Source organism: Lactuca virosa, chromosome 6 (assembly GCF_052849685.1).
Source record: "Lactuca virosa cultivar CGN04683 chromosome 6, Lactuca_virosa_CGN04683_v6, whole genome shotgun sequence".
Taxonomy (NCBI): Eukaryota; Viridiplantae; Streptophyta; class Magnoliopsida; order Asterales; family Asteraceae; genus Lactuca; species Lactuca virosa.
The window spans coordinates 188377963-188389069 of NC_136431.1; positions in this window are offsets into that span (position 1 = coordinate 188377963).

An 11107-nucleotide genomic window follows, 5' to 3' on the forward strand; every position below is an offset into this window, starting at 1 on the left:
TGGTTACAGAGACGTGGTTAACATGAAGCACACAAAACGCGATACCCCATTCATCCAGGTTTAGACAAGATGTATCTGGACCACAAGAAACTATACTGGTGGCCAAACATGATGGCCGAAATTGCTAGCTTTGTGGGCAAGTGCCTTACTTGTGCCAAACTCAAGGTAGAATACCAGAAACCTTCGGGTTTATTGCAACAACCTGAAATCCCTGAATGGAAGTGGGAGCGGATTACAATGGATTTCATAACCAAGTTACCCAAGACATCTGGTGGTTATGATACTATTTGGTTAATCGTTGAAAGATTAACCAAATCCGCACACTTCTTACCAGTCAAAGAGACCGACAAGATGGAGAAGCTAACAAGAACTTACCTCAAGGAAATCGTTAGACTGCATGGTGTGCCAATATCTATTATTTCTGACCGAGATAGTAGATTCACTTCTCATTTCTGGCAGTCTTTACAAAAATCTTTGGGAACTAGGCTAGACATGAGTACAACCTACCATCCATAAACTGACGGACAAAGTGAGAGAATGATTCAAACTCTAGAAGATATGTTGTGAGCTTGCGTGATAGACTTTGGAAAGGCATGGGATACTCATTTACTCCTTGTCGAATTCTCTTACAATAACAGTTATCACACTAGCATAAAGGCTGCTCCTTTCGAAGCTCTCTATGGTCGCAAGTGCAGATCACCTATGTGATGGGCTGAAGTGGGTGACACGCAACTAGCTAGAAGTCAAGTTCCTGACTGTGCTCTCACTGACTCGGAAATCATTCGCGAAACTACGGAGAAAATAGTACAAATCCGGGAGCGACTTAAAGCTTCTAGAGATAGGCAGAAAAGCTACGCTGACAAAAGAAGAAAAACTTTGGAATTCCAGGTTGGTGACCGCGTCATGTTGAAGGTCTCGCCCTGAAAGGGCATGATACGCTTTGGAAAGCGCGACAAGATGAATCCAAGGTACATAGGACCATTCGAGATTCTTGCTAGAATCGGTCCAGTAGCTTACTGTCACACCCCGCTAAAGCGGAAACACAGGGCGTGGCAGTACAAAGGGTTTCATAGCAAAAGTTAAAAGACAACACCAACCATAGTATTAAAAATCATTACAAATTTACAATGGGTTTGAACAACTTTTAAAAGAAATTACAATGTAAATTGAAATACAACACATGCGAATGCTCCTAAAAGTGAAGTGCCCCTAAGTGCCACTTACTCGATGATTCCTGAAAAAGCATGTAAAACGAGCGTCAACTAGAAAAATAGTTGGTGAGTACTCACAGATAAACAAAATAATACTGGTTCCATGAATTGAAATCAAAGTTTTGATAAAAGTTTCCAATAATAAAAGTATATTGTTAAAATGAGTAAATAAGTTTGTAAAAACAAAGTTCTTTGTCATCATGAGAGATAAGGTATGTTGCCCAAATAAGATGCAACATTCATATTCTCATGGAAGATAAAGTTCGTTACTCAAACGAGTAAACAAGTTTCATTGCTAAAATGAGCAATCAATTTCGTTGCTACAAGTAGCAAACAATTTCATTGCTAAAACATGTATATAAGTTTTCAGTAATAAAAGTTCGTTGTTGTAATGAGAAACAAAGTTCATTGCTATAATTAATAACAAGTTTATTGCTATAACGAGAAACGAGTTTGTATGTGTATGAGCAAACAATGAGTCTCAACCAAACCTATGACTGAAGCCCTATCAAGATCTATGCTTATCGTTCCATAGATGAATATGGTATCATGCACTCCAGCAATAGGGCGAGTGAGGAGTTGTCAATTCCTAATAGCGCTATCCATAATGACCATTGGCTCAAAGAGTTAATGGTTAGAGATAAGGGAAGGGCCTTAGTACGATAAGTTCTCATGTTCCGTGTTGCATAGACATACATAGAGAGACATAGAAATAAAATAGCAATCATGTTTGATACAAATCAATTTAAATACAACATTCAAATAATAGTTTTTCGGGACATGCTTTTCCACCCCAAAACATAAAAACTGAAAATAGGGGAGTGCGTGAATTCTCACAATATGCAAAATATAGCAACCAAGTTTATACGAGTCAATTAAATACAACGAACATAAATAGTTTAGGACATGCTTTTCCACCCCAAAACATTTAAAAACCGAAAATAGGGGAGTGGTGAATACTCATAATGCATTTAGATGATGCAAATGGTGCCTTGAACTACGTTCCACGTGTACCACTACCGATTCCTACAATAATGGTATTCGCTAGTGAGTCTCTAATCGAAATCTAACACTAGTATACTTACTACTACAATAGAATTATGCCAATAATGTGTCAAAATTTAATATTGATAAGTTACAAACATTTTTCTGTGGAAATTAAGTTTCAAAGAATCAATTGTTATATAACAATTTAAGTGGAAATTTCCCATTATTGAAATGCTAATATTTAACATTTTAAGAGGTGTTCCAATGATTAAATATTCAAAAACTAAATTAATTTAGTTCTAAAATTTCCCAAAGTTTGCATTTTAGTTTTAATTGAAGTCAAAGACCTCAAGATAAATTTTCTTGAATTTTTGATTTGTCTGACTATTTTTCACGATTTTAGTTTCTTGAATAACCATAAAATCATGAAAAACACTAAACAGTTAATAAAAATTACCAAACTTCATATTTTGGTTCTAAATGTACTAAAAGACTTCTAGATAAATTTTCATGGATTATGAATATGTATAAACATTTTTCATATATTTAATTCTCTAAATAGATAGAAATTCATGAAAAATAGAAATCAGTTTCCAAAATCACCCAAACTTTTTGTATTACTGTTATTAAACATTATTAAGCTGGGAAAAATATAAAAATTGATTTCTAAACTGTTTAACCAAATTTTATGATTTTTGAGCATTTATTCTAATAAAAATTGAAATAAATGGGAAACAGTTTCCAAAATTGCCCAAAATTTTTGTAACACTTTTATTATACATGTAGAAGCTGTGAAAAATATAAAAGATATTTTTCAGTTAGTGTTGCTATTTTTCCTTGTTTAATCCTTACAAATAATCATTAATTGAATAATAATTATTAAACAGTTAAAGTAAATTACCAAAAATTTTGTACACTTCGTTTACAGAGTAAATAATCTGGGAAAAATACCAAATGTGATTTTTATATACTGAAATCCGATTTTGTGTATTTAAGTGCATTTAATCTTAGAAAATAGGAGAAAAATAGTATACAGAAGAGAAAAATCATGAAAATTTTTATGTAGCATCCTAATGTACTACAAGGTGTTCTGGTAAAGGTTTATGAATTTTGGATAAGCAGAACTAGTTTTCCTGTTTCTAGTCCATAATATACACAAAAATCGGGGAAAAATAGTAATACATTATGAAAACTTCTGAAAATATTTTTCTAAGTCTTCCACAGAGAGTATAAGCTGCGCAAATTATTATATACCCTTTTCAAATTATCTAAAGCGGTTTTATGATTTATTGGGGCTAAACAAAAAGAAAATTCAAAACCATATTAAACAGTAACAAAAACCGATGAAATTTAATGTGGGGTCATTATTTAGCATAGGATTCATCCACGAATTTACCTAGGATTTATAGACCTCAGAAAGTATTTTATATGATTTATTGCCCTATTTTATTTCAATAATTATAACAATTCGAGAAAAATGAATTATTTTCTGAAAATTTGTTGCACATCTCATTTTGTTGATGGGAATCTGGGAAAAATCGGATTTGGTCAGAAAAGGAGTTTTAGATATTTATTTGGAAATAAATCCTTCATGAACATATTTGAAAGCTTTTAACAACATACTTTGATGGTCTAGCATCTAAGCTTGAAGATCATCACATGTATGTTTGTTTGAAGACCATTCATGAGTTTGAAATGTTCAAAAATCGTTTTTTAAAGAAAACTTAGAGTGCATGTTGTGATTTTCCACCAAAACTTGTAGAAAAGTGCATTTTCATGATCTTGACTTAGGTTTAGGTCCTTGGATTTCACCATTTACAACATGCATGTTGTTTTTGGGTGAAATCCTACCACCATCATCATCAAAACTGAAGTGAATGAACATGCACACATATTTTCTAAGAGAAAGGTGTAGAAGAAGAAGGAAATGCAAGAAAAACCTTGAAAACATGGAGGAAAATGAAAGGAAATCGTGTTCTACCTTAATGAACACCACTAGATGATGAAGATTTTGAGTTTGAGGTGTGTTCTTGGACTTATTCTCTGGAAAATTTCGTGGGTATAGAAAAATGAAGAGAGAAATTGAGTGGTGAAGGTAGAGAGAAGTGAGAGAAAATGAGAGAGAAAGAGATGGAGTGGGTGTGTTGGGAAAGTGATTGAGTATGTTGGGAAGAGGAGAGAGAGAGAGGGAAAGAGAAATCCGACTTTTGAGGTTATAATATCCCTCTCCCTTTCATTTGTCTTTATAAATTTTAAATATTTTATAAAAATATCAATTATTTATAAAAGATGCAACTTAACCAAGTTTGTATGCATAAAAGTGTTGATTTTTGGTTTATAAATTAAGGGTAAATGTTAATGAGTTAAATTTCATTTTCCTTGAATGCATTTTCATAATTTTAATTGTTATAAGATCATATTATAAGGTTCATGATTATTTTTATAGAATTTTTAAGGTTAAAGTTTATAAATGTGAGTTTTTAGGGCATTTAGGGTTTTTGAGAGTTTGTAAATCTTTGGATATCAAAATTACTTGAATTTTGAGACTTCAAACTATTTTAGAGTTTCATAACTCTTATTCAAATTAGAAATATTGTTTGTAATTTATTTTTAGCGGTTTATTGGCATTCTATGTAGTGATTCCGAGATTCAAACGAAATTGAGGAATCAAGTATACTAGTCCTACTCTTCAACTTTGACTTAAGTTTCTATGAGACTTTGACCTAATTTCTACTTCTAGGTCAAGTGCATAATGTGTGAATATGATTCATGAAATGGTGTTCGAGTCAAAGAGTGACCCAAATATGGATAGTCACTACACTTAAGTAGTAGTAGAATTCACATATCAATGTGAAATCTAAGTACACCATCCATTGTTTCTATTTGTTTCCAAGTTTCTACTAGGTTATAACTTAGCTTCTAGTTACTAAGTCTAATATGTGTTGTGCCTATATGTGCAACTAAGTCTAGTCAAATCTAGAGCCGACTCGAATTTTGACGGTTATCACAGTCTCCCCCAGTTGAAAGAATTTCATCCCGAAATTAAATTCGTGACACATTCTATTAGAACTCAGCCGAATACAATTGTATAATTGGAGAGATGGTGACTTGAAGAGCTCTTTGATTATTTTGGGTTAATTCCTCAAGGGAAGAGCCCAATTCTTTAGCTATAATCAAATTAATGTTTCCCTAATTCGAGTTCTACAGTCTAAATTGCGAGAAATTAGGATCATGGAAATCATGATCCAACCATGGTGACCTAGTTGAAAAAGATTATATAGTTAGATATTATCTAAATTAAAAGAACGTTATAAGTTTTTTCTTAAGCACCAACTGCATTGGGCATTAAATCCACATTGATCCTCAAGTCGCATTCTAAATTAGCACTAAGTGTAAATTCGCCACCTAATAAAGAAGAGATTAGGAACAATTTGTTCACTTCCGGGTTGGCTACTATATCTGGAAAATATATATTCCGAAATAAGAAGAGGTAGCACGAATGAAAGGGGAAGCGATCGAGAGTACGTTCCTAAAAATACGTACTAAGGGTAGACAACGAAGTTTTGTTACATCTCAAATGTAAAGGCTTTTTAAGTGTCGGCTACAAAATAAATTACGAAATGATTGAGGATCTCCGAGGCTATAATTACTACTACGGTTACTCTTACAATAATAGATCTATATTCGAAGAATATATATATTTAGAGAGTCAATGTTGCAAATGGAGGCGATTAAATCACATTGTGTAGATAGCATTTTAGGTGTTTAGAAGTGATAAAAATTTCACTGTTATCAAAATGTGTAATAATTCCAAGATAATGAAGATACATGTGTGGCGATCCAACAAAGTAGTAAAATAATATAAAGATTAATTAAGGTTAAAGGTTTAAGTCGTCATTAAAGGAATTTGTATAGAAATATTTGTATTAAACTTTTGAGAAATTGTCCAATTGTCTAAGTCATGACAAATTCAAGTTTACGAGGAGTCAGAATACTTATGAAAACAAGTTTGAGAGTTTAGGGACTCACTGAAAATTGCAAAGTAAAATACTATTTTAAGAAAGGTGTAAAAATGTTAATCTTTGAAAATAGTGCATTCATAATTTAGTGTTTCTACAAAAACAATCATTTAGAGAATAGATAATCGTAAAATTCAAAACTTTTGATGTATTTAAAAAAAAAGAAACATAAGGAAACATATCCTTCACATATATTTTATGGATTTAGAAAAATGATAAGAACAATGGTATTCTTCTTGTGTATTAATTGTAAGAAAAATACAATGAAAATTACATTTTAAATCAAGTTTCCGAATCTAGGACGAAAGAGCAATGTAAATAAGGATCACTTGTTTATAGAGATTTCAAAATAAAAACAAGATGTATATGATAAAAGGTGTAATTGAATATATCAGAGCTGACTAAATCAAAAGTATGCCTTACGACTATATACATATTAATCGCTCAAAACGAAAGGGTAGACTTCTAGTCTTTATGCATACGAACATGATACCACGAGAAGCAAAATAGACAGAAACAAAGTTAGACAATGTATTATGTTACTATTATGGGCGTGCGAGATCTAAAATCAAAAAGAGAGCGAGAAATCAAGTTCGGGGGAAAGAAAAAGGAAGGTAGCGGCGGCAATGATTGTTATTGTTGAAATTATAAGAACAATACATATAGGTAGATTTAAAACCAGGTTGAGATATATTTCAAACTTCAATATGTGATGTATATTGATGATTAAATAGAAATGAAGAAGTTTTAAAGTGTTTTCTAAGGTTTGCTAAAAATTCACGAGTTATCTATTAAGTTAAACTCCATTTGTGAAAAAGAAGAAACACTAAAACTTGTAATTGAAAATCTGACAGTTTTGACCTTTTTGACCGGAGTCCAACAATTCTTAAAAACGGATAAGGTAAAGACTTAACATATTTAGATGAATAATTGTGCATTGTCGAAAGTGCGCCACTGGAACTTTAAAAGTGAACACTAAGTTTTGCAATGCTTTATATTTTAGAATCTTTATAGATTATAAAAATATATTGAAGCAAAGTACACAAATAAGGTATGTTTTGAATTAGAAGCATTAGATATGTCTTATAAACATGTTTGAAGTAGACATTTGCATAAATATCATGTTGTGTTTTCGAGAAAACACATTAAAGTAAATTACAATGTCTAAATGAGAAAGCGGTTAAATGTGTCAAAGCAAAAGTGGTTTGGAAAATCCGAGGATGCTTTTACATATAATAGGACTTCAATGTTATATGTTTAAGTTTTATAGCATAGAGTTTAAACACTTTTATAAAAGAAAATGTTTCTAAGTTTTTTGAAAACGTGTCAAAATGGTAAGCAAGGTTTAAAATGGTTTATATGCCCTTAAAAACACATCTATCCATTGAAATGGATTTGGAATGGATTTGAAATAAAATTGAAATAGCAAGGTTAAAACCAATAATGGTTAAATTGAGTTTTGAAGAAAAGTGTTAAGTTAAAGCAAGTTGTCAGAAGATTTTTAGCGAGAATATGGCTTACATTGTTAAGAAATGTCTACTAAGTTGATTGAAGTGGTTATGAAATATTTTATTGATGATAAATAAAACCGATGAAGCGAAATAATTTTTCGATGGAAGGTTAAGAAGTAAGGAATAAGTATGTTAGTGTAGCTGATCGTACCTAAATACTAAGGCGAGTATAAGACGAGTATCGATGTCTTTTTCCCAAAGATAAAGGACAAGAAAAATTGTTTGAAAAACGTTTTATGGTGTCAATGTAGTTTACGACCTTTTATAGAGGTCAAAGGGACATCCTATGTTAAGTTTTAAGCTCAAGGTGGAAACAACGTAGAGCTAAATCGTAGCGTAGTAATAAGGTCTCACGTATGGGTTAAACTTTCGTGTCTCCTCGTGAGTCGAATCCGGAATGCCCACCAATGGTATACAAGTGATTACTTACTGGCGACTCATCTACCTCCTTACGCGATGCTCCAATTATCATTCGTGTCGATATCGAAACACTTTTTCATTGTTGTAACTCTTGAAGACGATGAAGAGGTATTGAGGAATAATTGGTATATGTTTCGACTTAAGATAATTACTAGTGTATATCTAGCTACTAATCTTACATCTAAATTCAATAGCTACCGAGGAATACCCATTCTTAGTACTAAGTGCATTGCTCCTAGAGTGGCTAGTGATATAACCTAAGTGGTTAACCTAGCACTTGATAAGGGACAAGAATATTTCTAAATAAAGGCATTGTTATAAAAGTGCACTTAGTTTCTAAGTGTATCTACATGAATGCCTATAATATGCAATGCCCGTACGCACACCGAAAAATTTTGTTTTTCAAAAGTTTAAGTTGAAAATCGTTTTGAACATAATTCTACTACAACCGTTTCCAGCCTCACATTAACTTTCCTTAATTAAGCATAGTTGGCCAGGCTATACTTAATTAACGTCCAATAATGCGTACTCGAATTAGTTATACCAGTAGTATGTTCTATATTTTAAAAACGTTTAGAAATTTTTTGGCTATAGTTGTGGTTTTCCAAAGGAAAACCGGTATTCTCTATAACCTTCGGCTCTGATACCATTTTCTGTCACACCCCGCTAAAGCGGAAACACAGGGCGTGGCAGTACAAAGGGTTTCCTAGAAAAAGTTAAAAGACAACACCAACCATAGTATTAAAAATCATTACAAATTTACAATGGGTTTGAACAACTTTTAAAAGAAATTACAATGTAAATTGAAATACAACACATGCGAATGCTCCTAAAAGTGAAGTGCCCCTAAGTGCCACTTACTCGATGATTCCTGAAAAAGCATGTAAAACGAGCGTCAACTATAAAAATAGTTGGTGAGTACTCACAGATAAACAAAATAATACTGGTTCCATGAATTGAAATCAAAGTTTTGATAAAAGTTTCCAATAATAAAAGTATATTGTTAAAATGAGTAAATAAGTTTGTAAAAACAAGTTCTTTGTCATCATGAGAGATAAGGTATGTTGCCCAAATAAGATGCAACATTCATATTCTCATGGAAGATAAAGTTCGTTACTCAAACGAGTAAACAAGTTTCATTGCTAAAATGAGCAATCAATTTCGTTGCTACAAGGAGCAAACAATTTCATTGCTAAAACATGTATATAAGTTTTCAGTAATAAAAGTTCGTTGTTGTAATGAGAAACAAAGTTCATTGCTATAATTAATAACAAGTTTATTGCTATAACGAGAAACGAGTTTGTATGTGTATGAGCAAACAATGAGTCTCAACCAAACCTATGACTGAAGCCCTATCAAGATCTATGCTTATCGTTCCATAGATGAATATGGTATCATGCACTCCAGCAATAGGGCGAGTGAGGAGTTGTCAATTCCTAATAGCGCTATCCATAATGACCATTGGCTCAAAGAGTTAATGGTTAGAGATAAGGAAAGGGCCTTAGTACGATAAGTTCTCATGTTCCGTGTTGCATAGACATACATAGAGAGACATAGCAATAAAATAGCAATCATGTTTGATACAAATCAATTTAAATACAACATTCAAATAATAGTTTTTCGGGACATGCTTTTCCACCCCAAAACATAAAAACTGAAAATAGGGGAGTGCGTGAATACTCACAATATGCAAAATATAGCAACCAAGTTTATACGAGTCAATTAAATACAACGAACATAAATAGTTTAGGACATGCTTTTCCACCCCAAAACATTTAAAAACCGAAAATAGGGGAGTGGTGAATACTCACAATGCATTTAGATGATGCAAATGGTGCCTTGAACTACGTTCCACGTGTACCACTACCGATTCCTACAATAATGGTATTCGCTAGTGAGTCTCTAATCGAAATCTAACACTAGTATACTTACTACTACAATAGAATTATGCCAATAATGTGTCAAAATTTAATATTGATAAGTTACAAACATTTTTCTGTGGAAATTAAGTTTCAAAGAATCAATTGTTATATAACAATTTAAGTGGAAATTTCCCATTATTGAAATGCTAATATTTAACATTTTAAGAGGTGTTCCAATGATTAAATATTCAAAAACTAAATTAATTTAGTTCTAAAATTTCCCAAAGTTTGCATTTTAGTTTTAATTGAAGTCAAAGACCTCAAGATAAATTTTCTTGAATTTTTGATTTGTCTGACTATTTTTCACGATTTTAGTTTCTTGAATAACCATAAAATCATGAAAAACACTAAACAGTTAATAAAAATTACCAAACTTCAGATTTTGGTTCTAAATGTACTAAAAGACTTCTAGATAAATTTTCATGGATTATGAATATGTATAAACATTTTTCATATATTTAATTCTCTAAATAGATACAAATTCATGAAAAATAGAAATCAGTTTCCAAAATTACCCAAACTTTTTGTATTACTGTTATTAAACATTATTAAGCTGGGAAAAATATAAAAATTGATTTCTAAACTGTTTAACCAAATTTTATGATTTTTGAGCATTTATTCTAATAAAAATTGAAATAAATAGGAAACAGTTTCCAAAATTGCCCAAAATTTTTGTAACACTTTTATTATACATGTAGAAGCTGTGAAAAATATAAAAGATATTTTTCAGTTAGTGTTGCTATTTTTCCTTGTTTAATCCTTACAAATAATCATTAATTGAATAATAATTATTAAACAGTTAAAGTAAATTACCAAAAATTTTGTACACTTCGTTTATAGAGTAAATAATCTGGGAAAAATACCAAATGTGATTTTTATATACTGAAATCCGATTTTGTGTATTTAAGTGCATTTAATCTTAGAAAATAGGAGAAAAATAGTATACAGAAGAGAAAAATCATGAAAATTTTTATGTAGCATCCTAATGTACTACAAGGTGTTCTGGTAAAGGTTTATGAATTTTGGATAAGCAGAAC